Below are 26,125 nucleotides of genomic sequence, written 5' to 3'. Positions count from 1 at the left end.
CACTTTTTCACATCCTTCTATTCTTGATGTTTTTCTCCTCTTTGAAGATCTTCTAGGTCATTCCAGCTCACAGGAATTCCTCTGCTTCCTCTAAATGCCTAATGCATTGCATGCATTAGCCATTCGCCATTCATTGGTGGGATCTTTGAGATCTTTCTTGATATGCTGTCATGTTTTATTATTATTCTCCTGTATACAGTCCTCCCTGCATTCCTGCTTTGTTTCACAAAATAGACTATGAGCTCACCAAAAATAGGTCTATTCACTCTGTATTCTCAGTACCTCACACATTTCCAGAAGTATAGAAAATGCTCCACTATCTCTTTATTGAATTGATTTTTATATTTTATTATCTTCCCTAGGTCTTCCCTTGAATCTTAAACCATGAAATATTAATAATTAATCAATCAATTCATTTATTTATTTGTGTGTTTGTTTTCAACAACAATGTATTGGATGTTTACAATGTTCCAGGCACTGATCTAGTTACTCAAGACATAGCTATAAACTAAATAGACAAGTTTTTTGCTTTCATGGATTATCTTATAGTCTAGTGGGTAATAAAAACAATACAAATGTAGATTAATAAATAATTTAAGAGTCATGACTACTCTGAGGGAAATAAAACCAGGTGACAAGAGAGCTAGTGACAGATAAACAGGGTTGTGCCTGGGGCTTGGGAATCCCCAAGACATTTTGGCCATGGGGCAGATGATCTGCAGCAGGCAATTGGTTGTTTCTTGTCACCCAGTGTTACTGGTGGTTGGAGCTCATCTACTATGTGCAGATCATAGAACATGTGAGCTGTGAGAGAACTCAACAATGATGAAGTCTAGCAATTCTCAAATACTATTTTATTGCCATATATTTATTCAAGTGAAATCTCATAGGGAAGCCCATAACTCCTGGATATTTTCATAATTCCACTGAAAACCTTTGATCTGGCTTATGTTCTTTACTTTTACAAATGAGGAAACAAATACAAATGGCACATGGAGATGAATGGTCAAAAATTAGATGGCAGACAGGTGTGAATGACATCATAGGTATCTTATGATACCTGATTGGCTCAGGTGGCTACTATGTTTTTCTGTTTGAAGAAACAGTTCACTTCAAAACAAGTTTCCAACCTAGGGATATGATTTATTGCTCCATTGCAATTTTTAACAGTATTACCCAATTATTTACATAACTTATTCCCTAACTAGTTCTAAATAGTTTTTAGTTGTTGCTTAAGACCAAAACAATTATCTAATAAATATTTACAATGATTTACAAACATAAAGATTGAAGATGTATGTCCCCTTTAGGCTCAGCTGTAAATTACCTCCTCTCTCTCTGATCCCTATAATCCTTTATACCTCCCGTATGATATTTGCCAGATTTTACCTTGTAAAATTGCTGTCACAACCTTTTCTGACCCTATACATAAAACTGCAAAAGGTCTGAGACCAGGAAATTGTATCTTAAAACACTAAAAACAGTGCCATGCATTTATGGTAGATGCTAAATAACAAATATTAAATAATTATCCAAGATGCTCAGTTTAATTCAAGCAGACAGAGTCACTGAAAAATTATTTTGAGCATTGATAACATCACTGGCATATGTGGGTAGCCTGCCAGGTGGCAGTCTTGCCAAGGAAAGCATTCATTTGAATGTGTAAGATCTGGTATGTCATCAAAAGCCATTCGTATGATTTCATCGTCATGGCATCTATTTAGTGAGTGACTCTTAGATTACTTAGAGCAGGATGCTAGGTGCTTTGGGTGGGATTCAGAAGAGGCATAAAATATAATCCATTCCTTTAACAAATTAGCAGTGAAGACTGGGAAACAAGAGTCCAAAAATATAAAGTCGTGTATAATTAAGTTCTAAATTGTGTAGTGAAAGTAAGTGAGGCAGAAGTCCAAGGAGTGATCACTAAATGGTGGCTGTGGAGGGTAGGAAAGGTACCAGACCCTAGATTGCCATGAAAACACATATTGAGATGCCAAGTCGTCTACACAGATCTCTGAGGGAATTAAAGGCTAGTCTACACAAGGTCATAGCACAATGAACCAGTCACAGGAATGAAGAACAAAATTGGCTTTCATTTTTCCTATCAGGAAAGAGGCTTGGCTTGACACAGTACTACAGGTTTCAAAAATTCCAGTGTCAGATATTGTTCCTAAAGGAGAAACATTCTGAGAACTTGTGAGAATGCAAATTTGTCCTTGCACAGGAGGACGTCAGCCAAAGAGTTCCCAGACATTACTCACTGGTTCGGCATATCCCTCAACCTACTAGGCTAAGTTGTGCCATGTCACTCAGGGGACCACAGTCTGTTCTTACATGGACTGTGGCTCAATAAATTAGGAATGGGAAAGACCAGAATTTACAGTGTGGAGATGAAAGGTACAAGCCTTATAAGGAGAGATCACAAAAGAAAAATGTTAGACTATCTGGAATGCCAGGTGATGAGATATGACATGTAACATGGGTAGTTAACCCATCAGGAGCTCTAGACACAAATATACTCCCTTTCTTTCAGGGTGTAGAGTACTCTGTAATTGGTGTAGGAAGCATATAAGGTGCTGTTTTCATAAGTCTTTAGCCTGGATGGAAAGTTATGCAGAAGTTAGAAAAGAGACATACTGATGAAAAAAACAGCCGAAGATGCCTCCCCCTCAAGACTATTCATTTATCTATAAAGGATGTTTTGGGGTCACAAAATTGGATGATACTTCCAAGGACTCCATAAAATTATTGTGAAGCCTATAATGGCTGATGTAAAACACTGAAATAAGAGTGCATGTCTTAAACTGATGCACACAACTTGATTGAACAGGATAATGGCACAATGGCAGAAAGTGATATTCAGGGCATTGGGTATCTGTTGAAAACCCTATCGTTTACAAACGGAAATTTGTTGACCACTTACTCTGTGTTGGGTGCTGTACCAGGTGCTGTGAGAATATGAAAGAAATACAAGGCTGATTCCTCTGCTGAGAGAAATCTAAAATTGGAGGGGAAATGAGGATCCATATATGTCCTTGGCAAAACAACCTCTTTCTTCCAACACCACCAGCTTCATCATCACTATCATCTCTGAACTACAATACTTCCATTTTGTTTATGCGGTATTTTATGATTTAACCCAGGAATGTTGACAGTATTCTCCCATTTCCAGATTAAAGATATTTCATTTGTCCAGGTTATCTCAGGTTACATGAAAAATAATCTTATCTTTGACACTCTGAAAGTCTCAGCTACTACTAGCATTTTCTAACAGACAATGAACTCCATACATGTAATTTAGTTCACATCAATCATACAGAACATATAAATATATACATATGAATGTTATCTTCTTGAGTGTAGACTTTGAGAGGCCAAGTCCAAAATACTTTTGGAAAATCTCTTTGGAAATTGTCTTCAACAAATGCATTGCATTCTCTGGTTTCTTAATGCTGTCAGATACGTAACTTGTAAACAATAAATTTTATAAGTAACCAAAGGTTATTGGGAGCTCTGATGGTTAATTCTGTGTCAATATGACTGAGCCACAGGGAGCCCAGATATTTGGTTTATGATTATTCTAGTGTGTCTGTGAGTGAGTTTCTGGATGAGATTAACATTTGAATCAGTAGAATGAGTAAAGCACACTGCCATCCCTAATTTGGGTGGGTGTCATCCAATTAGTTGAAGACCTTAATAGAACAAAAAGTCTAGTAAGAAAGAATTCCTTCTGCATAACTACAATCAAGATGGGACATAAGTTTTTTATATTTTTTTCCTTTGGACTTGAAGGAAAGCACTGGCTCTTCCTGGGTCTCTAGCCTATTAGACTTGGACTGGAATTATACCATCACCTCTCCTAGGTCTTCAGCTTGCTTATGTAGATATTGGGACTTGTCATCCTCCATAATTATGTGAGCCAAATCCTTAAGATATATAGGTAGGTAGGTAGACAGTCAGATGCATAGATAGATAGATAGATAGATAGATAGATAGATAGATAGATAGATAGATGCATAGATAGATAGATAGATAGATAGATAGATAGATAGATAGATAGATAGATAGACAGACAGACAGATAGATAGAGATAGAAAGTAAATCTCCTATTGGTCCTGTTTCTCCGGAAAACCCTTACTGATGCAGAGGCCAAACTCAATGAATACATTAGTTGATAAGCTGGTAATACAATTTTTGGCCACATGTATTCCAAATGATATATATACACATACATATATATATGTATATATATATAATCATCTCATCCCTTATTTTTCTTATAGGATCATAAACTGACTTTGAAAGTAACTTTAAAATGGGAATTCCAAATAGCTCTTGAGCAATGGAAGTATGTGGCAGAGAAAACTAGCGGGTCACAAATTCATTTCTTCTTTCTACTTAGAATGCAGCTTGACTGCGTTTCCCGACTGTCTTGCTTGTGACTGAGTCTTCACATATACCCCTTTTAAATGTGGCTTATAACGACCTCCCACACAAGATTTCACACTCTTTTCTGTTCAGTGGTGACATTAGCCATGAATTGAAGATGGTGGAATGTGAGATGGTTTCTTCCAAACCCAAGTCCCTGCATCAACTAGAAGAGAGCTGATTAGGAATACTCATTTTGGATTTTATAGGACCAAAAAATAAACTTGCATTTTGTTAAGCCACTGAGATATGGGTAGTGTGGCTATTTTGTAACCTTAGTTGTTGATGGCTGAAATTACCTAATTAATAAGCAGCATCATTAGAATTAGAGCAAAGTTGAGAACATTAGAGGACAAGATGCATGTCAATAACATCTGATTTCATTGTTAATATTTGATATGGTTTGGCTCTGTGTCCCCACCCAAATCTCATCCTGAATTGTACTCCTATAATCCCCAAGTGTTGTGGGAGGGACACAATGGGAGATAGTTTGAATCATGGAGGCAGTTTTCCCCATACTCTTCTCATGGTAGTGAACAAGTCTCATGAGATCTGATGGTTTTATCAGTGGTTTCTGCTTTTGCTTCCTCCTTATTTTTTCTTGCTGCCGCCATGTAAGAAGTGCCTTTCACCTCCCACAATGATTCTGAGGCTCCCCAGCCATATGGAACTGGAAGTCCAATTAAACCTCTTTTTCTTCCCAGTCTTGGGTATGTCTTTATCAGCAGCATGAAAACAGAGTAGTACGGTAAATTGGTACCAGTAGAGTTGGGCATTGCTGAAAAGATACCCAAAAATGTAAAAGTGACTTTGGAACTGGGTAACAAGCAGAGGTTGAAACAGTTTGAAGGGCTCAGAAGAAGACAGGAAAATGTGAGAAAGTTTGGAACTTCCTAGAGACTTGTTGAATGGCTTTGACAAAAATACTGATAATGATATGGACAATGAAATCCAGGCTGAGGTGGTCTCAGATGGATATGAGGAACTTGTTGTGAACTGGAGCAAAAGTGATTCTTGTTATGTTTAATGAAGAGACTGGTGGCATTTGGCCCCTGCCCTAGAGATTTATGGAACTTTGAACTTGAGAGAGATGATTTAGGGTATCTAGTGGAAGAAATTTCTAAGCAGCAAAGCATTCAAGAGGTGACTTGGGTGCTGTTAAAGGCATTCAGTTTTAAAAGGGAAGCATAATATAAAAGTTTGGAAAATTTGCAGCCTGACAATGTGATAGAAAAGAAAATCCCATTTTATGAGAAGAAATTCAAGCTGGCTCCAGATATTTGCATAAGTAACGAGGAGCTGAATGTTAATCCCCAAGATAATGGGAAAAATGTCTCAGAGCACTTCAGAGACCTTTGCAACAGCCTCTCCCATCACAGACCCGGAAGTCTAGGAGGAAATAATGGTCTTGTTGGCAGGGCCCAGGGCCCCCATGCTGTGTGCAGTCTAGGGACTTGGTGCCCTGTGTCTCAGCTGCTCCAGCCATGGCTGGAAGGCACCAACGTAGAGCTCGGTTTGAGGCTTCAGAGGGTGCAAGCCTCAAGCTATGGCAGCTTCCACATGATTTTGAGCCTGCAGGTGAACAGAAGTCAAGAATTGGGTTTGGGGAACCTTTGCCTAGATTTCAGAAGATGTATGGAAACACCTGGATGCCCAGGCAGAAGTTTGCTGCAGGAGCAGGGCTCTCACAGAGAACCTCTGCTAGAGCAGTACAGAAGGGAAATGAGGGGTTGGAGCCCCCACACAGAGTCCCTGCTGGGGCACTGCCTAGTAGAGCTGTGAGAAGAGAGCCAGCGTTCTCCAGACCCCAGAATGGTTGGTCTACCTGCAGCTTGCACTGCACACCTGGGAAAGCCGCAGATACTCAACATCAGCCCGTGAAACCAGCCAGGAGGGAGGCTACACGCTGCAAAGCCACAGGGGCAGAGTTGCCCAAGACCGTGGGAACCCACCTCTTGCATCAGCTGACCTGGATGTGAGACCTGGAGTCAAGGGCGATCATTCTGGAGCTTTCAAATTTGACTGCCCCGCTGGATTTGAGACTTGCATGAGCCTTGCATGAGACTTGCATGAACCCTTTGTTTTGCAAAACCCCTTTGTTTTGGCCAATTTCTCCCATCTGGAATGGCTGTATTTACCCAATACCTGTGTACCCCCATTGTATCTAGGAAGTAACTAGCTTGCTTTCCATTTTACAGGCTAGTAGGCAGAAGGGATTTGCCTTGTCTCTGATGAGACTTTGGACTGTGGACTTTTGGGTCAATGCTGAAATGAGTTAAGACTTCGGGGGACTGTTGGGAAGGCATAATTGGTTTTGAAATGTGAGGGCATGAGATTTGGTGGGGCTGGGGCTGAATGATATGCTTTGTCTCTGTGTCCCCACCCATATCTCATCTTGAATTGTACTCCCATAATTCCCATGTGTTGTGGGAGGAACCCGGGGGAGAAAATTTGAATCATGGAGGAGGTTTCCCCCATACTCTTCTCGTGGTTGTGAATAAATCTCATGAGATCTGATGGTTTCATCAGGGGTTTCTGCTTTTGCATCTTCCTCATTTTCTGTTGCCTTCACCATGTAAGAAATGCCTTTCACCTTCTGCCATGATTCTGAGGCCTCCCCAGCCATGTGGAACTGTAAGTTCAATTAAACCTCTTTTTCTTCCCAGTCTCAGGTATGTCTTTATCAGCAGCATGAAAATGGACTAATATAACATTCATCTCAAAACACAGGACTTATATCTTAGCTTGTTAGAACCCAGTTACTACCATGTGTTGTCATGTCAGTGACTAGAAGTCACAGAAACCAAAATGGTAAGTGAGTTGGAATCCCAGTCTTAGTTTTGATCTACTTAAGTTGCCCTCATTAACACTGAACTGGTTACATTTCTTATTTAATGAAGATAAAATTTAGTATTTAAAAGGTAGTGATAGTGTGCTCTCTGGGAAATAATATTATTAGGGGTCAGAAGATCTGAGACTGAGCCTCAGCTTTGCTATTTACTGATGGAGTGAACACTCCAAGTCTGTTACCTCATCTATAAACCAAAGTGAGATTATAACACTCCTCCCTGTGTTGTTGAGAAGATCAAAGTGACACACACTGAAAGGGAGGGAATGTTTTTGACTGTTTTCAAGGTACAAAAACATTGTACCTATTTATGGGGGTGATGAATAATAAATCCAATAGTTTTTACTCCCTCATTTTCTCACATGCAGTCAGCCCTGCCTGCTCTCTATCTGAGGTCCCCATCGCTTTCCAAGAACCTGGGAACCTTAACTCGCAAGAGCCCAGATTGGAATTTGTGGGTTTGAATAGCTGATTTGAGTTGGAAGACATGCCATAAGCAAGCACTCAAGTGTCCTGAAAGCAGGAACAAACAGATCAAAAGATCAAGGCCTATGAGTAAAATAAACAAAATGGGAACGCTTTGAGGATGGTTGGAGCCTGCCCTTATCTCACTTTGTCTAAGCTTGGACTTCAAAGCACATTTTGTGACTCAGATCAACTAAAAGCAAAGGCCATGCTATGAATTATAGAGTAGGGGGGAAATGAAATAATGGCAGTCTTGAGAAAAAAGTGAAGTGAAATAAAATTTGTCTTCATGATTTTCATTTTTTCATAAATGTACATCCCTTACCCCTATGGGAAAAACAAATAATACATGTAGGAAAGTGGTTAAGAAAATGGATTTTGCTGCCAGAAAATCCTGAATTAGCATATCAGTTCAACTACATGTTCTCTATCTTCTCTTCGAAAATTTAACTCTTAGTAGCCTCCAATTCCTTGGTAAAGTGAAAATAGTTCCAATGTCTAAGGATTGCTGAGAAGTAAGAAAAGTGTTGATGAAGGTGAAGCATTTAGCACAGTTCCTGGCTCATAGGGAGAGAGATTAAATATTCACTTTCATTGTCTTTGGCTTATCCATTCTATCATTTTGGTTTATCCATTCTACATTACCCACCCTGTAGTCTTATCTATCATATAAAATTATTGCAGAAAATGTTTTTTCCTTAGTTATCTAGTCTAAGAGTTTTTTTTTTTTTTCTTTCTCCCTGGACATGGAGTTTGTGCTTAACCACAACCTTTATCTTTCAGTCATGGAATGGAAAATAGGAAGTGAGAAATGCAATATATGTTCTTGAAGTTTAAAAATTGTGAGATGCAGCAATATCACCTGAAAAATGGTGAAGTGTGAACATGCATGGACTGTGTTGGATGCTGTAATCTACAGATTCCTGATTGGCAATCAATCTACTTTTCTGGAATAACATTTGTCAGCAGTATGAACATATTTGCTTGGAACTATGAGAACAAATATTCTTGGTAGGAACAATATCAGCATTATTCCCCCCATACCAACACCAATCCCAATCTTTGATGTCATTTACACGTTGGCTTGCCTTCCCTTCTATGTTGTAGGTGTTTTTTTTTTTTAAGGTGGACATCATGTCTTTTTCATCTTTCTATCACTCTCTTTTCACAACCTAGCATGGTGTTTTGGATATAGTAGTTCCCTAATACAGATTTTAAACAAGATAAAAGGCTTAAATACATTTAATCTTTCTCATAGTTAAAGAAATGCATCATGATTATACCACCAGGACATCAGATATTAATGGTGAGAATTTGAATATACACATAATCCAACAAACATTTCTTAAGCACTGATTTTGTACCTGGTGCTGTGCATTTTTTCTTTTCTATATTTCATGTAACTTTCTATTAAAATGGTGTTGGCTAAATACATAGAATGCTTTTAATAACAGGTTTCCTGCTTCTAACCAATAAAAACTTTTCACCAATAATATTTTGAATTCTATACATTAAAAATATGTATTGTGTGATCCAGGAAACCCCTTGGAAGGTTACAGTGGAATCATCTTACTTTTGTTTGAATTACTCTAATCATTCTGCTTTCTGAGCACTTGCCAAGCTGCTGTAAAAGGAAGAAGCTTGTGATGTGAAAGGAAAGAGGAAGAGTGAATGCTGGTGCATTGGACAGTTTGGGAAAGGTGCTTTCCCAAGTTTGGTGCCTTGGGAAGTTGAGGAGAAGGACATGTTGCAGGAGGAAGGAGGGCACTGGACTTCTGAGGAGAGCTGGGCAAGTGAGGGCTGCAGAGAGGTGGGAGAGGGTCAGGGGCTGTAGAGGAATTAGTGAGAGGACAGCTTGGATAAACCTCACTTTGAAATTTTGCCAGGGACCTCAAGTGTTCCTTTCCCTGTTTCTTTAGATCAAGCACACCCTTTGTCCTAGGCTCTTTGTGCCTCCTTTCCTCCTCTCCCTCAAAACAAAACCAAAACACACATATCACATCATTTTTGGAGTTGAGGAGGTCTCAGTGAAGGCTGTGTCCAATGAGCAGCTGCATGAGGATACAGGCAGACCCCTGGGGAAACCACACACCAGGGAGCCCTTGGGGCTGGGAGTGCCCAGTAGAACCTGAGTATGGGAGAAAGATTTTCTTGGGGCACAGTTCATGGGCACAGCTTCAAGAGTACTATCATGAAAGAGAAGGCAACTAGGGGCTCTCTACCTCTTTCTTCTAAAGCATTTTTGTCAGCACCTTGTCTGTTTTTTCAGTGCTCCTCGGGATTTTTTCCCAAATCTAACAACAGTCAAAGCATATGACCTTAGGTGGTATTGGGCTGAATTTGTACCTGAAGGCGATAGGCTGCGTTAGAGAAGGTAGCAGTTCCTCTTCTCCTGGTCTATTGGTGGGCCCTCCAGAGATGTAGAGAGGAAGCACTGAAGTGACAGCTTACTAACCAGAAGTCTTATCACTGTGACTACAACTACCGATAATAGTCCTTACAATGATTATGAATGATGATACTAATAATACAGTCACACTTCAATGATTCCTGTCTTCTAACATCTCTTTTTCTGTTTAGTATTATAGGTTATAGTATTGTAGGTTATTGTGACTATGCCTTATCTTGCCTGCCTATCTGTAAGTTTTTGGAAGGCAGATCTCGTTGTTCTGTCTCTTCATGTTTATAATCCTTTATATCATCCAGTGTAGAGCCATGTGCTGTGACCCTTGGGAAATGATAACATAGAACAAGTCATAAGTGAAAGAATGTGGGCTCTGGACAAGTGGAAAGGAGTTCACTGTCTACCGCCACTACTAAGTTGTGAGTCACCAACAACAAACTACTTAATGTCAGTGTACCATTTCGGATTATGTTGGGTTTGTCTTAAACAAATAGTTTTATTTTTCTCATGTGACAAAAGCCACCTTTAAGGTTATAGCTTTTATCCTCATGTTGGTGACTTTGCACTCACAAGACAGCTGCTCCTCTTTCAGCAGCATACCCAAATTCCAGCAAGAAGGGGAAAGGTTGTGTGAAAATTTATTCAAAAATAAATTTTTATAGTATGTTATGTTTTCAGAGAGTTTTCTTTTTTAAAAAAACTTTTTTTTTTTTTTTGAGATAGAGTTTCACTCTGTCACCCAGGCTGGAGTACAGTGATGAGAGGCATGATCTTGGCTCACTGCAACCTCCACATACTTCCGGGTTCATGTGATTCTCCTACCTCAGCCTCCCAGGTAGCTGGGATTACAGATGCCCACCACCACACTCAGTTAATTTTTGTATTTTTAGTAGAGACAGGGTTTCACCATGTTGGCCAGGCTGGTCTCCAACTCCTGACCTCAAGGGATCCGCCCACCTCAGCCTCCGAAAGTGCTGGGATTACAGGCATAAGCCACCCACCCGGCCTTTAAACTTTTATTTTAGGTTCATGTGCAAGTCTGTTACATAGGTAAATTGAGTGTCACAGGGGTTCGGTGTACAGATTATTTTGTTACCCAAATAATAAGCATAGAACCTGATAGATAGTTCTTTTTATCTTCACCCTCTTTTCACCCTTCACCCTCAAGTGGGCCCCAGTGTCTGTTGTTCCCTTCTTTGTGTCCATATGCACTCCGTGTTTAGCTCCCACTTACAAGTGAGAACATGCAGTATTTTGTTTTCTGTTCTGGTGTCAGTTTTCTTAGGATAACAGCCTCCAGCTCCATCCATGTTGCTTCAAAGGACATGACGTCATTATTTTTATGACTGCATAATATTCCATTGTGCATATGTACCACATTTTTAAATCAAATCTACCAACATTGGGCATTTAGGCTGATTCCATGTCTTTACTATTGTGAATAATGCTGTGATGAATATACATGTGCATGTCTTTGTTGTAGAACAATTTATATTCCTTTGGGCATATACCCAATAATGGGATTGCTGTATCAAATGGTAATTCTGTTCTAACCTCTTTGAGAAATCACCAAACTGCTTTCCGCAATGGTTGACAGAGAGTTTTTATTTTTTTTCTTTTTCTTTTTTTCTTTTTTGAGACGGAGTTTCGCTCTGTCGCCCAGGCTGGAGTGCAGTGGCGCAATCTCGGCTCACTGCAAGCTCCGCCTCCTGGGTTCAGGCCGTTCTCCTGCCTCAGCCTCCCTAATAGCTGGGCCTACAGGCGACCACCACGGCACCCAGCTAATTTTTCGTATTTTTAGTAGAGACGGGGTTTCACTGTGGTCTCGATCTCCTGACCTCGTGATCCACCCACCTCGGCCTCCCAAAGTGCAGGGATTACAGGCATGAGCCACCGCGCCTGGCTGACAGAGAGTTTTTAAATACACTGTTTCATTTGATAATATATTGTGAATCTTGAGCTAGCATGTCTTTATTGATCCATTAATGCAAAGATTTTGACTCAGTAGGCCTGAGATGAGGTCTTAGAATCTTCGTTTTAACAAATACCACAGGTGATTCTGATGCAAGTGACTCAATGAAAATTCTTTGGAAAACAGTGTCTTAAAAGAAGCATCTGAATAATAGAATAATAACTATATGTTTGATATTTCTGTGTGTACATGTTGGGATGGATGTTTGTGTGTGTGTGTGTGAGTATGGGTGTGTATGTTTTGAGGAGGGGTTGATTCTGTAAGCTTTACTGTTGGTAACATAACCAGATCTTAGCATAAATGAGAAATATAATAGATATTTTAAGTATTATTGGGAATCTCAAATTTAGATTAAAACTGAAATCTTTGCCTTTAAAAAGCGTGATATGTTATTATAGAAATAGTACCTTGCAAGAATAGTTAAGATGATGTGCAAAAGCAAAGACAAGAAATTAATGTAACATCATCAGGATTCATATAAATTTTGATAAGTCAAAAATTTTTATGAAATTCAGGACTTTTGACTGATTAGGCAATTTACAGTTGGCAAAAGCTGCACTTGAGTCAATCTTCGCCTAGAAAATTTGACTTCCTGTTTCTAAGAAAAAAAAACTCCTCTTAAAAAACTCTCATAAAACAACTCCCAAGGCTTCTTGCACATCAAATAGCTCTTACAGAAACAAATTTTGATGAGGTAAGTGTAAGGAATTTAGTAACATATGGATTAAATTTCCCTTAAAATAGACATCATTTTAAAATTAGGAGGAAAAAAAGTTCTTGGTAAAATATGAAAATATGTTTTGGTTTTCCTTGAACCCCAAACACAATTTGAAAAATAGTTCAAGATGTTCACCAACCCCCCTCCAATACAACTGGTTTCACCCATCTTTAGTTCCAAGATATGAACTGTTGGGAGTTCTGGTGATTATAAATACTACAAAAATATCAGTAGATACTGGCAAAATTTCAGAGACAAATAAGGAAACAGCAAAACTTTAGAAATAAGTACATTTAAAAGTTAGGGTGTTTTTCTTCAAAAACTTAGGGATGGGCAGTCCATCCCCTAAAAGCTGATGGAATAATTTAAATTCTTTATTATATTTCAGAAGACAATGTGGATAGCTAAATATTTCAAGAAAACTTCTGATTATAATAAAATGGAAAAAAAATGCCCCATGGCAAGAAAAAATTTGGTGAAAAGCTACATGTACCTATAAGGACAAACCTATCTCAAAGATCCAATAATATTAATATTATTTTATAGGAGCAGATACGCTTACAAATTTTGATCATGACTATTTAGCTCAGTTGATGAAGGCTGGTATTAGCAAAATTAAGATCATGGTGTTTATCATCAAAGATTATTGAATTTTGTTAAATGTTTTTTCTGCATCAATTAAAACTACCATTTCTATACCCTCTTCATTCTGTTAATGTGGTATATTACATTGATTGACTTTTTTAAGTTGAACCATCCTTGCATTCTAGGAATAAGTCTCATTTTGTCATAGTGTATAATACTTTTAATATGCTGTTGAATTTGGTTTGCTAATATTTTGTTAAAGATTTTCATATCAATGTTCAAAAGGATTATTGATTTGTAGTTTTCTTGTAGTGTCTTGTCTGGATTTAGTATCAGGGCAATGCTGTCTTCATAGGATGAGTGGAAAGTGTTCTTTCCTTTTAAATTTTTTGAAAAAGTTTGAGAAGGATTTATATTGATTCTTTGAGTGACTGATAGAATTCACTAGCAAGGCCTCCAGGTCAAGGAATTTTCTTTGTTACAAGATGTTTGTCCATAGCAGCAGTATTTACAATAACTAAAATGTGAGAGCAACCCATGTGTCCATTGATGGTCAAATGTATATGCAAAAATGTGGTATGTACATATAGTGGAATATTATCCAGCCTTAAAAAGAAACACAATTCTGATATAGGCTGCAATGTGGATTAATCTTGCAGACACTACATTAAATGAAATAAGCCAGTCGCAAAAAGGCACATACTTTATCATTCCACTTATATGAGGTACTCAGTGTTTTCAAAATGTTGGAGACAGGAAGTAAATGGTGATCATTAGGGGCTGGGGGGAGGAGGAAATGGGGAGTTACAGTTTAATAGCTATCGAGTTTCAGTTTTAAAAGGTGAAAAGTATTGTGGAAATGGTAGTGATGGATGCACAACATTACTAATGTATTGAATACAACCAAACTGTATATTTTAACTGGCCAAGATGGTCAATTTTATGTTATAGGTATTTTACCATAACTTAAAAAATTGGAAAATTATTAAGGTCATGGTTCAATTTGTTGTTCAATTTTTATACACTTGCCCTTTTCAATCAGTTTTTCTCACTAGAGTGGCTGTTCTAAAATCCAAATACTTCATGTCAATTTTCTTAAATCCTTCATGCATTCTCCATTGCTTCAGAAGTAAATCCAAACTCCTTAGCATGTCAGCAAGGACTTTCCTGTGTATCTCTGGTGTCTCATCTTTCACTATTTCATGTTTCAACACCTAAATAGCTATATTCCATTCACATGAATTATTTTCAGCCCCTCCAGTGTTTCTGTAGTAAATGTCCTGTTGAATATTTAACTTGGATTTTTTTTCTCTTTCTCTTCTGAGAGAGGTACAGGGAAGTCACTTCAACCATCTTTAGAAAAGCAAATAATCTTTAGGCCCTGAACACAGTGTTCCCAAACAAAAAGGAGCTATATATATTTGTAGTTATATATATGAACCCTGAAGAAAATGAGATGATGATGAGAAAGTATGCAGTTATCCTAATTGTCCCAGGAATAAGTGGGTAGAAAGAACCTATTTTCAGGATCAAAAATCAATAAATAAGCTGCTTGACTTTTAGTGGTATGAATTCTTAGAAAGGAGAAAACAGATGAGGAATTTCAGGTCTGCAGGGCATAAATGCTTGGTTTAATCCTGATAGTATACTCCCGCAGCAGTTGTCGTCTCAGAGAATGACTTTATATGAGATCAAAAGACCCATGCTTTTAGCCTAGGCATCCTTCACTCCACTGGACTTGTGCTGAGGATATGGACCTTGCAGCCTTTAAGATCCATAGCAACAGGTCTGTGGTCTATCAGCATCTTTTGTGGACTCTGTAGGTCCAGTTGTCAACAGTGTCACCAAGCGGCAGCAAGAAGCAAAAGCAATAGCAGACTGATCAGACCCCAGGCTCTTCACTCTTGGGTGTTCTCGACCTTCTGTTGGATTGTGCAAGCCTTTGGAGTTTGAGAAAACTCAGAAACATGAAAAACTGCAAGTGGGAGATAACTGAATGTTGGGCTAATCTAATGTGTATGGGCTTGAGCTCGTTTTCTCTGGGATTAAAAAAAGGAAGTAGATTCTCCCCTTGGGCCAATTGTGTGGATCAATTATTATCGATATCTATCATGCTTCTCTAATTTTCCAACACCTTGAGTGTTCTTCTTTCTCCTTGTCTTATAATTAACTCAAGTGTCACTCTCCCAGGAAGTCTTCCCTGCCTCATCAAGACTGAAATATCCCCTTAGCACCCTAAGCAAACACGTGTGTTACCCCCACCCCTCCCCACAGTCCCCCATCCCACCAAACCATGATCTCTTCTTCACATTGCAACTTGAATTGCCTAATTTAAATGTCTGATTTTCTCATCTCCACCAAACTGTGAATTGTATAAAACAAGGATTACATGTCATTTACTGTTGTGTTTCTACTACCTAGGATGTACTTAATAAATACTAATAATAAGAGAATGAAGCTCTCTGATTAGAAAATAGAAATATCCATGCCAAATTTTAGGCTCAAAGACCACGACCCATAATGACTAGATTACTAGTCCTTGGAATTAAATAAGTAAAAGATCACAATTTGACCAAGGTCATTAGGGAATTTTGTGTTTAGAGAAAGATAAGGGCTAATGATGAACTCTTGGGAGCTCTCATTCCCTGATGAAATTACCATGTCCTCAAACACTCACCAAGAGGAAGGAGAGGACCCCTAATGTGTCCCTAGAAAAATGGGCAGGGAAATATTCCAGAGTGCAGAGTTGGAGGCTGACGGGGCTTGTCCAAGGAACTTACTCCACTGCCGGTAAGAAATCCTGTTTTTCTTTCCGGGAGAAGATGGTGTGTGCTTTGGATCACTGACCCCTTGGGATTGCTTCCCATTCTTTCTCTTTTTCAAATGAAAGGCTTTATCCCAGTTATCTTTTTTTTCAGGCAGGGTCCAATCAAGAAAACAGAAACCATATTTCAACAGAGATAATATGATGCAATGCATAAACTAAACAGGTGTTGGTAAACTAAAAAGCAAACAGTAACACAGAAACAGTAATTGCAGAAAGTAAGGACTGGAGGAGAAAGGAAGAGATGGTAGTTAAGCTCAGAGCATGTTGCTGGGCAGCTGGACTCAGACTTCTGAGGACAGAGCTTGTGTAGACCCTTCAGAAACTCAGAGGAAAGACCTCCCATAGCTGAGCCTCTGACCCGTGGAGAAGGAGTGCCATTAATGTGGTGCCTGGGGAAGCTTCCCCATCGAGTTGGAACCCAGATCTCTGAGATGTGAATGGGGAGTGCTTCCTGGCTGCACTGGAACTGCTGAGAGGATTCCATGAGGCTGATTCTGGAAATGCTAAAAGAAGCACAAAATAATGCCCCCAAAATCCCCTAGAATCCAACTACCTATGCTGCGAAGGGCCAATTCTGGGGGATTCTGCAGAAATAGGAGGGAGCAAACCTTTTCTCCGCACTCCTCTCTCCCAATCTCTAGTACCCTTTATGGGCAGAAACCACCTGCCAAAAAAGAAATGTGCTTCACAGGGTCCCAGACCCAGCATCACAGAGCAGAGCACAGAATGGTGAATTGGAGCAAGAGGCAAGAGTGTAACAAGCAGGACTGTTCAACTCTTTGTTTACTCACACTGACACACCCCCTTCTACATGTGTTTGAACTTTTATAAAGCAATAACATCAGGATACAACCATCCTTCATAAAACGAAAACTCTGTCATCCTCTTCTCACAAAGGGAAGATACCAAGTCCCAATAGTTAACATATCCATCCTGAGCAACAGGCACAGTATCCATCTCTGTGTGGGGTTAACTAGTCTTATAATCCAGTCACAGTCCCACCTGAATATTCTGTGACCTAAACACTAATCTTTAAAATAATTCAACTGTACAATAACCCTTACATAAAATATTGGTAAAGGAAACTGGAGAAAATAGCACAGATAACACACAACACAATACGCAAGACAAAATATGCATGTCTGCTACAGTCCTTGTTTCTGTAAGTGGTCAGGATGTCATAGTAGGTAAGCATTTATAATTTCTATCTCCATTCTCCATCCCATGTTTTCTTTTCATTCAGCATCTCAGCTAATTTTGCTCTTTACCTGCTGGGATGACACAGACCTTCAATCTATACTGGTCCTGCCTTCTCTTGGTTGCTATCATTTTTCCATTAACTTTTGCTACTGGGCATGGAAGCACAAAAAGGCGCCCTCAGAATCCCCGAGAATCCAGCCATAATTCTTCTTGTCCCCACTGTGAAGCAGCAATCCAACTTCTTCTTGATCGTCAAGATTAATCACCCAAGCAAACAGTAAGATCCTTTTTTAAATTTAATTTAATTTTATTATTATACTTTAAGTTCTAGGGTACATGTGCACAACGTGCAGGTTTGTTACTTATGTATACATGTGCCATGTTGGTGTGCTGCACCCATTAACTCGTTATTTACATTAGGTATATCTCCTAATGCTATCCCTCCCCCCTGCCCCCATCCCACGACAGGTCCTGGTGTGTGATGTTCCCCTTCCTGTGTCCAAGTGTTCTCATTGTTCAGTTCCCACCTATGAGTGAGAACATGCAGTGTTTGGTTTTCTGTGCTTGCGATAGTTTGCTGAGAATGATGGTTTCCAGCTTCATCCATATCCCTACAAAGGAAACAAACTCATCCTTTTTTATTGCTGCATAGTATTCCATTGTGTATATGTGCCACATTTTCTTAATCCAGTCTATCATTGATGGGCACTTGGGTTGGTTCCAAGTCTTTGCTATTGTGAATAGTGCCGCAATAAACATACGTGCATGTGTCTTTATAGCAGCATGATTTACAATCCTTTGGGTATATACCCAGTAATGGGATGGCTGAGTCAAATGGTATTTCTAGTTCTAGATCCATGAAGAATCACCACACTGTTTTCCACAATGGTTGAACTAGTTTACAGTCCCACCAACCGTGTAAAAGCGTTCCTATTTCTCCACATCCTCTCCAGCACCTGTTGTTTCCTGATTTTTTAATGATTGCCATTCTAACTGGTGTGAGATGGTATCTCATTGTGGTTTTGATTTGCATTTCTGTGATGGTCAGTGATGATGAGCATTTTTTCATGTGTCTGTTGGCTGCATAAATGTCTTCTTTTGAGAAGTGTCTGTTCATATCTTTCACCCACTTTTTGATGGGGTTGTTTGATTTTTTCTTGTAAATTTGTTTAAATTCTTTGTCGATTCTGGATATTAGCCCTTTGTCAGATGGGTAGATTGCAAAAATTTTCTCCCATTCTGTAGGCTGCCTGTTCACTCTGATGGTAGTTTCTTCTGTTGTGCAGAAGCTCTTTAGTTTAATTAGATCTCATTTGTCAGTTTTGGCTTTTGTTGCCATTGCTTTTGGTGTTTTAGACATGAAGTCCTTGCCCATGCCTATGTCCTGAATGGTATTGCCTAGGTTTTCTTTTAGAGTTTTTATGGTTTTAGGTCTAACATTTAAGTCTTTAATCCATCTTGAATTAATTTTTGTATAAGGTGTAAGGAAGGGATCGTTTTAGTAGCATGAAGACCCCAAAATGGTCAGTGGCACCATCAAAATAAGGAGGTAGTGATAGCATAAACCAGATTTGTTTGACAAGTTCTCAAGATTGGTTCTTGGGCTATTCCTTGGAATTTACCAGGAATAAAAGTTAAGATTTGTTTCAAGACATGAGGAGGAGGAAAAGAGAAAACTATAATGGGAAGTAAGAGTGACAGAACGGCACACCCTTTTTTACTGGGTAATATACCCTAGACCAAAGCAGCAGTTCTGAAAATATTTGAAAATATTTGAAGTTTTGGAAACTGGAAGCACAATTTCTTGCTGAACTTGAGTCCCAGTGCTTTGGATAAAACTAGACAAAATCTGGAACATAATGGAGGCACAGTTTTATCTATATTTAGCACACCTATATTTAGTTTTATTTTATGGAATATCAAGAACTGGCTTAGAAATATTTGTGAAGAAGGCATTTCCCTAAATTCTTCACTTCAGTTTTCATTGTTAGAACCTCCTCAATGTCTTATAACTTCCCTCAGTACAATTATGGCCAGGTTTATCATCACTGCCTGGGAAACCCCAAAAATCAGAGCTTACACAACCTGCCTATAATATACTTGTCATTTAAGCTCACTCTAAAACGCAACCTCTCAGCTCTCTCATTTGCTCAGCTGATAAATGTATCCACACTAATTAAAAGGGATGTAGGAGCTGCAGCAGTGTGATTAATATACTGGCTTGCACAGATAAACATGGTGTTTATAATAGTCAAAAGTAAATTCATTCTGGAAGACAATGAGGTGAACAATTTAGTGAAGCATTAAACTCAGGCACAGTGATTTTGGAACCAGATAACTCATATAAAACATATTCTATATTTTATAGAATATAAATAATGAAATGTATTTTTTCTTTCTTGGGAACTATTGTTATATCTTGAATGCTTTTAGGCATTCTTCCAGAAGTCAAACAAAAAAGGAGAAATTGTTTACTTGAAACTTCTAAGAAGTAAAGAAGGTGATAACTTACACAGGTCATCTCTGAGCTTAAATTGTACGATGCTAAGAACAAGGAAATCAGAAGGGTTAAGATTCCTATGTGTTTTCACTTCCTCACTTAGCCCATTTTCTGTCCCAGTTATCCAGTACTCTGTTGTTCCTGTTCTTTCATGAGCATCAATGTGTGTTCAAAGTAAAAATTGAATGCTTAAATACTGCAGTAAAGGGAAATTAGAAAATCTAAAGTTAGCTTCAGTTTTAGATTTTAAGGCTGGATTCTAAATGCCAGTTTGTTTAAGCGATGCTTTTCCATTTGTTTCTACGTGTTGAAATAGGAAAGTTCTGTGTGAAATTGGCTTCCTGGTGTGAAATGCAAGACTTGAAGTTCAAAGATACTTGTGAAATCCAGTCCTTGTTTTGTTCATTAATTTCTATAAGCAAGCACAACTATTTAGCTAAACAATTCAAGACCTAACTGAACTGTTAAATGTATAAACAGCGGGACAACCATGGGAACTAATTGCCCTTCCCTGAGATGCAGCGACATTTGGGGAAAAGTCACCATATGCACATTTCAAAAGCTGCAGGTGCAACCACATGGAAAGGTTAGGTCAGTTATGGAATTGAAAGTATACTGAAAATATAAACTAACATGAACTAGGAAAAAAGACCTCATGAGGAGGAAGAAAAATGAGAGGTGGGTGGATTCAGACCCTTGTAAAGACTTCCTGTCAATAGTCCTGGTTTCTCAGAGAAGTCTCATTATGTGGCCTTCATTAGGTGAGTTTGAAAGAGGTTAGGGAGGAAGGGGCTGAGCCAAATAGGGAAGCAGTAGGGTGTCCCTTCTCATCTGTCTGTGCCCCACAAGGTTGTTGATTGCTGAAATGGGCAGAGCAGCCTGCCTGTCACATGTGGCATAATGAAATTCCTGCCCACCTCTGTTGTGAGCTCTCTCCTTTGAAGCTGGGCTCTGTTACGGCTGCTCCAAACGAAACATGTACCAAAGTGACCCATGGACGGGGAGAACTGTGGTTTCCATAGAGCTGGCATTTGTTCAACAATGTATAGTATAAGCCTGAATAATAACCGAGGCAATTTAGAAGGGAAGAGGGCAAAGGCAAAAACAATAATAAAAACCCTAGAAAAAAGTACAGTGGATTCCTGCAGTTGCTTTAATCTCCCCAGTATAACAATATTTATGGAAATATACTATCAACACTGAGAGAGAAATATACACACACATGCATATATACTAAAACACACACCCATAACCACCCATATAGTAATATTTAAAAGGCAGTGCCTTGAGTCTCCTTACCTTTCTGAACATCTGTCATGTTTTGGCAGATCATCAAAGCTCCCAGGAACATGGTAACTGACTAGTAAGCCCATGCTCTCTTCACTACCCAGTCTAAATGTGCGTTTCTCTCTGGTACTGTTCCCAAATGGTGGTTCTTTCTTACCCACTGTAAGGCCCCTTTTTCCTGCAGTGTGCATTTATTCTTTACCCTACAAGAAAACAGAATGTGACCAGATGGTTGTTACTAGGAAAGAATTATCCTGAAAAGAAACTAGATGCCAGTTTCTAATTCTTAATTCTCACTATGTAACTTATGTGTTAAAGGCCCTGAATTTTAAGCTTCATTCTTTTTGGAGGGATAAGTGTGACCACGAGTTCTCCTTTTCTCCAAAGACGAGTGTATAGCTCCTTCATAGAATGTTCTGAAATGCCTGGAGGAACTGGGTCAGCTCTGCAAACAGTACTTACTATCCTTTCACTCTGCAGAAAGCCTGACCTTAACAATTCCACATCTATCCAAATATAAAGAACAAAAGGTAGTGACTCGGGCCCTCTCTGTTATCCCTTCCCCCTCTGCACTCGTGTTTCCTGCATTTAATAAAGGCAGCAGCTAAAATTTAATAGGAATTGGATAACCATGAAGCCATCTCCTGGAGTTACATAGCATGTTTTGTATTATAGTGTTAGGATTAAGGAAGGAAGAAGGCTAAATCTGCCTCTTGCTTCAAAAACTGGTTTCTTGACATCACATTGATATGGATGGTGAGTGAAATACAGGATGAAGCCAAATAGTGTGTGTGTATGTGTGTGTTGGTGAGTGTGTGTTGGGGTCAGGTTGAAGAGTTGCAAAGTAAAAGTCAGTACATATGATTTTTGTTATTGTGGCAAGTTATTGCTCTAACTGATGTTTCACTGAGTCATCTAAATGTGCATAGAGTAACCGCCTGAAATACAGAATGTATTCCAGTAAAAGTGCTATAGCAAAACTCCTTGGCTTTTTTTTAAAAAGGTGTTTTCAAGCTGACATGTTGTTCATTGGGTTTGATGGTGCACACAGGAGATCTGTGTGTTCCCAAATACACCAACCTTCTTAACCATCACTGGACTGAGGCTAGTTCCTATGGGAAATATAAACTTCTTTGTTTTCAAAAAACATATGGGCCAAATTAGAAAGTAAATAAATGAATACCTCTCAAGAATCCATGATAACACTTGCCGAGCAGTGGGTCAGGCCAGATTTAATCTAAAATCTTTCTGCTGCGTGTAAATGATTATGTCATAGCATTTGTCTTTAATTACTCACCTCTTTCCAAAGGCTTGACTCATAATGCATTTCTCGGTTAACCACAAACACTTGTACTACAAGATTTGTCATATAGATTCACTCACTCCCTATACCCACCCCTTCTTTTTTCCCCTTCGCTACAACATTGTTAAGTCGTAGCTCCTGAAAAAGAAATTTTGAGACATTGTCTAAACCACCCCTTCCCTGATGTTTTGAAAATTTCCATGCAAAGAAAAATGGCACCGTCCCTCTCTTGACTCATGAAGACCACTATAGCAGACTTAATAGTAGTGGGAAATAGCAATACTCTATCATCATGGTTTTACACTTATATGACTTGTTCCTCTGAGAATTTCTAAGAGTTTCAAAACATATGAAAAGAATAAAGACAATGGGTTGTAGCTTGTAAATGAGTACAAGTCAATTAAGCACCCACATACATATTTTTTCCTTCATCACTTCACTTCTCACCTCACCTTCCCCTATGAGATACAGAATGAATTCTGATTTAATTGAGTGAATTAAATCAGTCATGTCCTCAGCCCACTTAGCACATATTGTTAATCCACTCAGTTTTAGCAGAGGTGTTGGCTCTCATTGGTGATTGTTTCCATATCTTCTGACCAATCCTGTAAGAAGTTTGGGATTATAGAATTTGGGGGAAATATAAGAAATGACACAATCCTAAAGGTATGTCCATCCAGGATTGGTGTTATTTGTAGGTAAAGTAAGAATCACCTAAATGATGCAATTTGGGAGGTTTAAAGGCTTTTCATCTCAGCTTACTACAACCTCCACCTCCTGGGTTCAAGTGATTCTCCCTGCCTCAGCCTCCTGAGTAGCTGGGATTGCAGGCACCCACCACTATGCCCCGCTGATTTTTGTATTTATAGTAGAGGCTGGGTTTCGCCATGTTGGCCAGGCTGGTCTCAAACTCCTGACCTCAGGTGACCCGCCTGCCTTGGCCTCTCAAAATATTGGGATTACAGGGGTGAGCCACCACGCCGAGCCTTAAAGGCTTTTTGACTCCCAAATCTTGATCCTATTAACCTGAAATTTCCACTTTGTTAGTTTGTGAGGGTTTTTTGTTTTTGGTGGGTGGGGGGTTGGGGGGCGGGGGGGCATTGAATGAAAAGGTCTCTAAACAGCCACAAGAATTTTCTTCAGGTTAGAATGAAAATTGCAATACTGGCAGGGCTTAATGTCATATTAGTTTATGCCTCCAGGAAGGAGGTGGAAAGATGGCTGGGACCCTGAATCTTCATTCTGTATCTGCTGTCTATTATAATTCCAGTGGAGGTTATTACTATATAGGACATGATCCCCAATTCCCTTCTGGGATTCTTGACTCAGGGTAGTGGCCTAAGGCCCTGTATCAACAAGAAAATTCCTTTTACCTATTTGATTCAAATTAGATTAAGTAGCCTCCTTGGCCCCTTTCCTGTAGTGTGGACCCTAGTAACTTAAATCCTCAAGTCTTATCAATTTGACAGTGAGAAGCTAAAGAAAGAGGAGCCTTTAAAAAAGTTTCAAGGGGAAAAAGTGTCTCTTGCTCCCCCTAAGCCTCTTATTCCATGTCTGTTTTCCTCTGGATACCACACAGATTGCGGCATGGGATTGCATCAGCCTATGGGGAAGAAAAAGAAGAAAATAGACAATCTGCACAGAATATGTAAAAGGAGAACCAAAGCCCAAAGAGAAAAATGCTGAGAAGTCGCCAGCAAAGAAAGAACAGTAAACAACAGCAGGGGCCGGGTGCAGTGGCTCACGCCTGTAATCCCAGCTACTAAGGAGGCTGAGGCGGGGGAATCGCTTGAACCCATTAGGCGGAGATGGCAGTGAGCCGAGATAGCACCACTGCACACCACCTCGTGACAGAGCTAGACCCCGTCTCAAAAAACAAAAACAAACAAACGAAAAAACAGCAGGAGGCGGAGGAGTTTTCCATAATCGTACACCTTCTACTGATGTGCTCTCCATTAGCCAGCCTTGACTTCACCAACATCACTGCTTCTCCTCCTCAGGCCTGGGTGGAATGGGGTTATGGTGGAGAGCTGCAGAAAAGCTTTAGCCACCCCCAGCTGTTAGAGGGTGCAGCACAACTCCCTTTAATTGCTCATGTATTCTACTGGCCCAAGCAGTCTGCAAGGCTGAGAGTGAGTTGAAGAACACTGACTAGGCAAATGAAGAAAAGAAGAATTTGAAATGGCGAGGCAATTGAGGTCCTGAAGAAATGAAGCACATGAAGATGGGGGAGCAGCTCAGAACATCAGGAGGCAGTAATGGGATACTGGGTGCTTGGAGGGGAACGAGAGGTAGTGGCAGTGGATTTCATCTGATCAGCAATTTTATTTGACTTAGTGTGACAAATGGACCAAACAAAGAAACTATTCTGTTGTTGATGATCCCTATCATCATTCCCTAGGAATAGTGTGATATAGTTTGGCTGTGTCCCCACTGAAATCTCATCTTGAACTGTAGCTCCCACAATTCCCACATGGGAGGTAACTGAATAATGGGGACAGTTTTCCCCATAGTATTCTCTTAGTAGTAAATACGTCAGATCTTGAGATCTGATGGTTTTATAAGGGGAAACCCCTTTCACTTGGTTCTCATTCTCTCTTTGCCTGCCACCATGTAAGATGTGCCTTTCATCTTGCACCATGATTTTGAGACCTCCCCAGCCACGTGAAACTGAGTCCATTAAACCTCTTTCCTTTATAAATTACCCAGTCTTGGGTATGTCTTTATCAGCAACATTGAAAATGGACTAATACATAGGAAAATTGATTTTTAAACTAAAAACTGTTCTTTCAAGACGAGAATATTTATCCTATACTTCCTGCTGTCTGTATCTAAAGGTTTAGCTTACACATGTCATGTTTTGCCCCAAATGCCTGTCCTTACTTCTCTAACCCAGACCAACTTGAACTTTTTCTGTATATTTCCTTGTTCAACTGAGGAAACATACCTCTTGTTGGCTTCTTTCTTACATGAAAACTGAGCTCCAGTTTCTGACATCTGGGTTGGCGATACTTCCGGTTTCTCACTCATGCACATCTCTCTGATCCAGTTTTCTTGGCACTTTTTCTTTCTGACTAGGAAAAATTTCCTAAGCTGTTCTTGCAGTTATCATGCCTTCCTAGGTGATGTACCCTTCGTGAATGATTTTCTTTCTACATGATAGTAAGCCTTCAGTCTAGACCTGGTTGTTCTACATTCAGATCTAAGATTCAATAGAATTCCCTTCTCTTTGTGCCCACCATTATCCTACACACCAGAAGAATTGTCAATTTCTTTTCATTAATACTGGCCAGTTGTGGATTTTTTCTTTTGTCTGATAGAGTCATCATTCAGATCATAACTGATATCTCACACATTTTCTTTGATACTTGATATGGAAATAAATTATGATATACACATGCTCACAAATGGAACCACCCTTACCTTGGGGCACAATATCTATATAAATAAGCCACATTAATAAACCTCAATCAAAATTATATACAATATCTAGATCAATAAGCCAGAAACCTCAACCAAAATTATAAAATTACACTTGTACTACTAGTGCTAATGTCATCATTTGCTAACACAAAAAGTACTTTTGTT

At 39.2% G+C, this 26,125-nt stretch overlaps 1 protein-coding gene across 7 annotated transcripts in view; it reads left to right on the top strand.

The window, feature by feature from the left end:
* The window catches only part of LYPLAL1 (lysophospholipase like 1), a 219,891-nt gene that overhangs the window by 129,022 nt on the left and 64,744 nt on the right, over positions 1 to 26,125 (top strand). For 4 of the 7 annotated variants that reach the window (XR_010150069.1, XR_010149973.1, XR_010149969.1 and 1 more), the window contains one exon: positions 5,048 to 6,953. The exons of 1 other annotated variant lie outside the window; for it this stretch is intronic. The gene's annotated coding sequence lies outside the window, so the exon portion shown is untranslated. Of the gene's footprint in view, positions 1 to 5,047; positions 7,096 to 26,125 lie in introns of those variants that run through there. 2 more of the 7 variants (XR_010149986.1, XR_010149943.1) reach the window with 1 other exon arrangement.

Source organism: Pan troglodytes, chromosome 1 (genome assembly GCF_028858775.2).
Source record: "Pan troglodytes isolate AG18354 chromosome 1, NHGRI_mPanTro3-v2.0_pri, whole genome shotgun sequence".
NCBI lineage: Eukaryota > Metazoa > Chordata > Mammalia > Primates > Hominidae > Pan > Pan troglodytes.
Note: the sequence above shows the minus strand (reverse complement) of the source record. Positions and strands in the feature narration are given on the sequence as shown.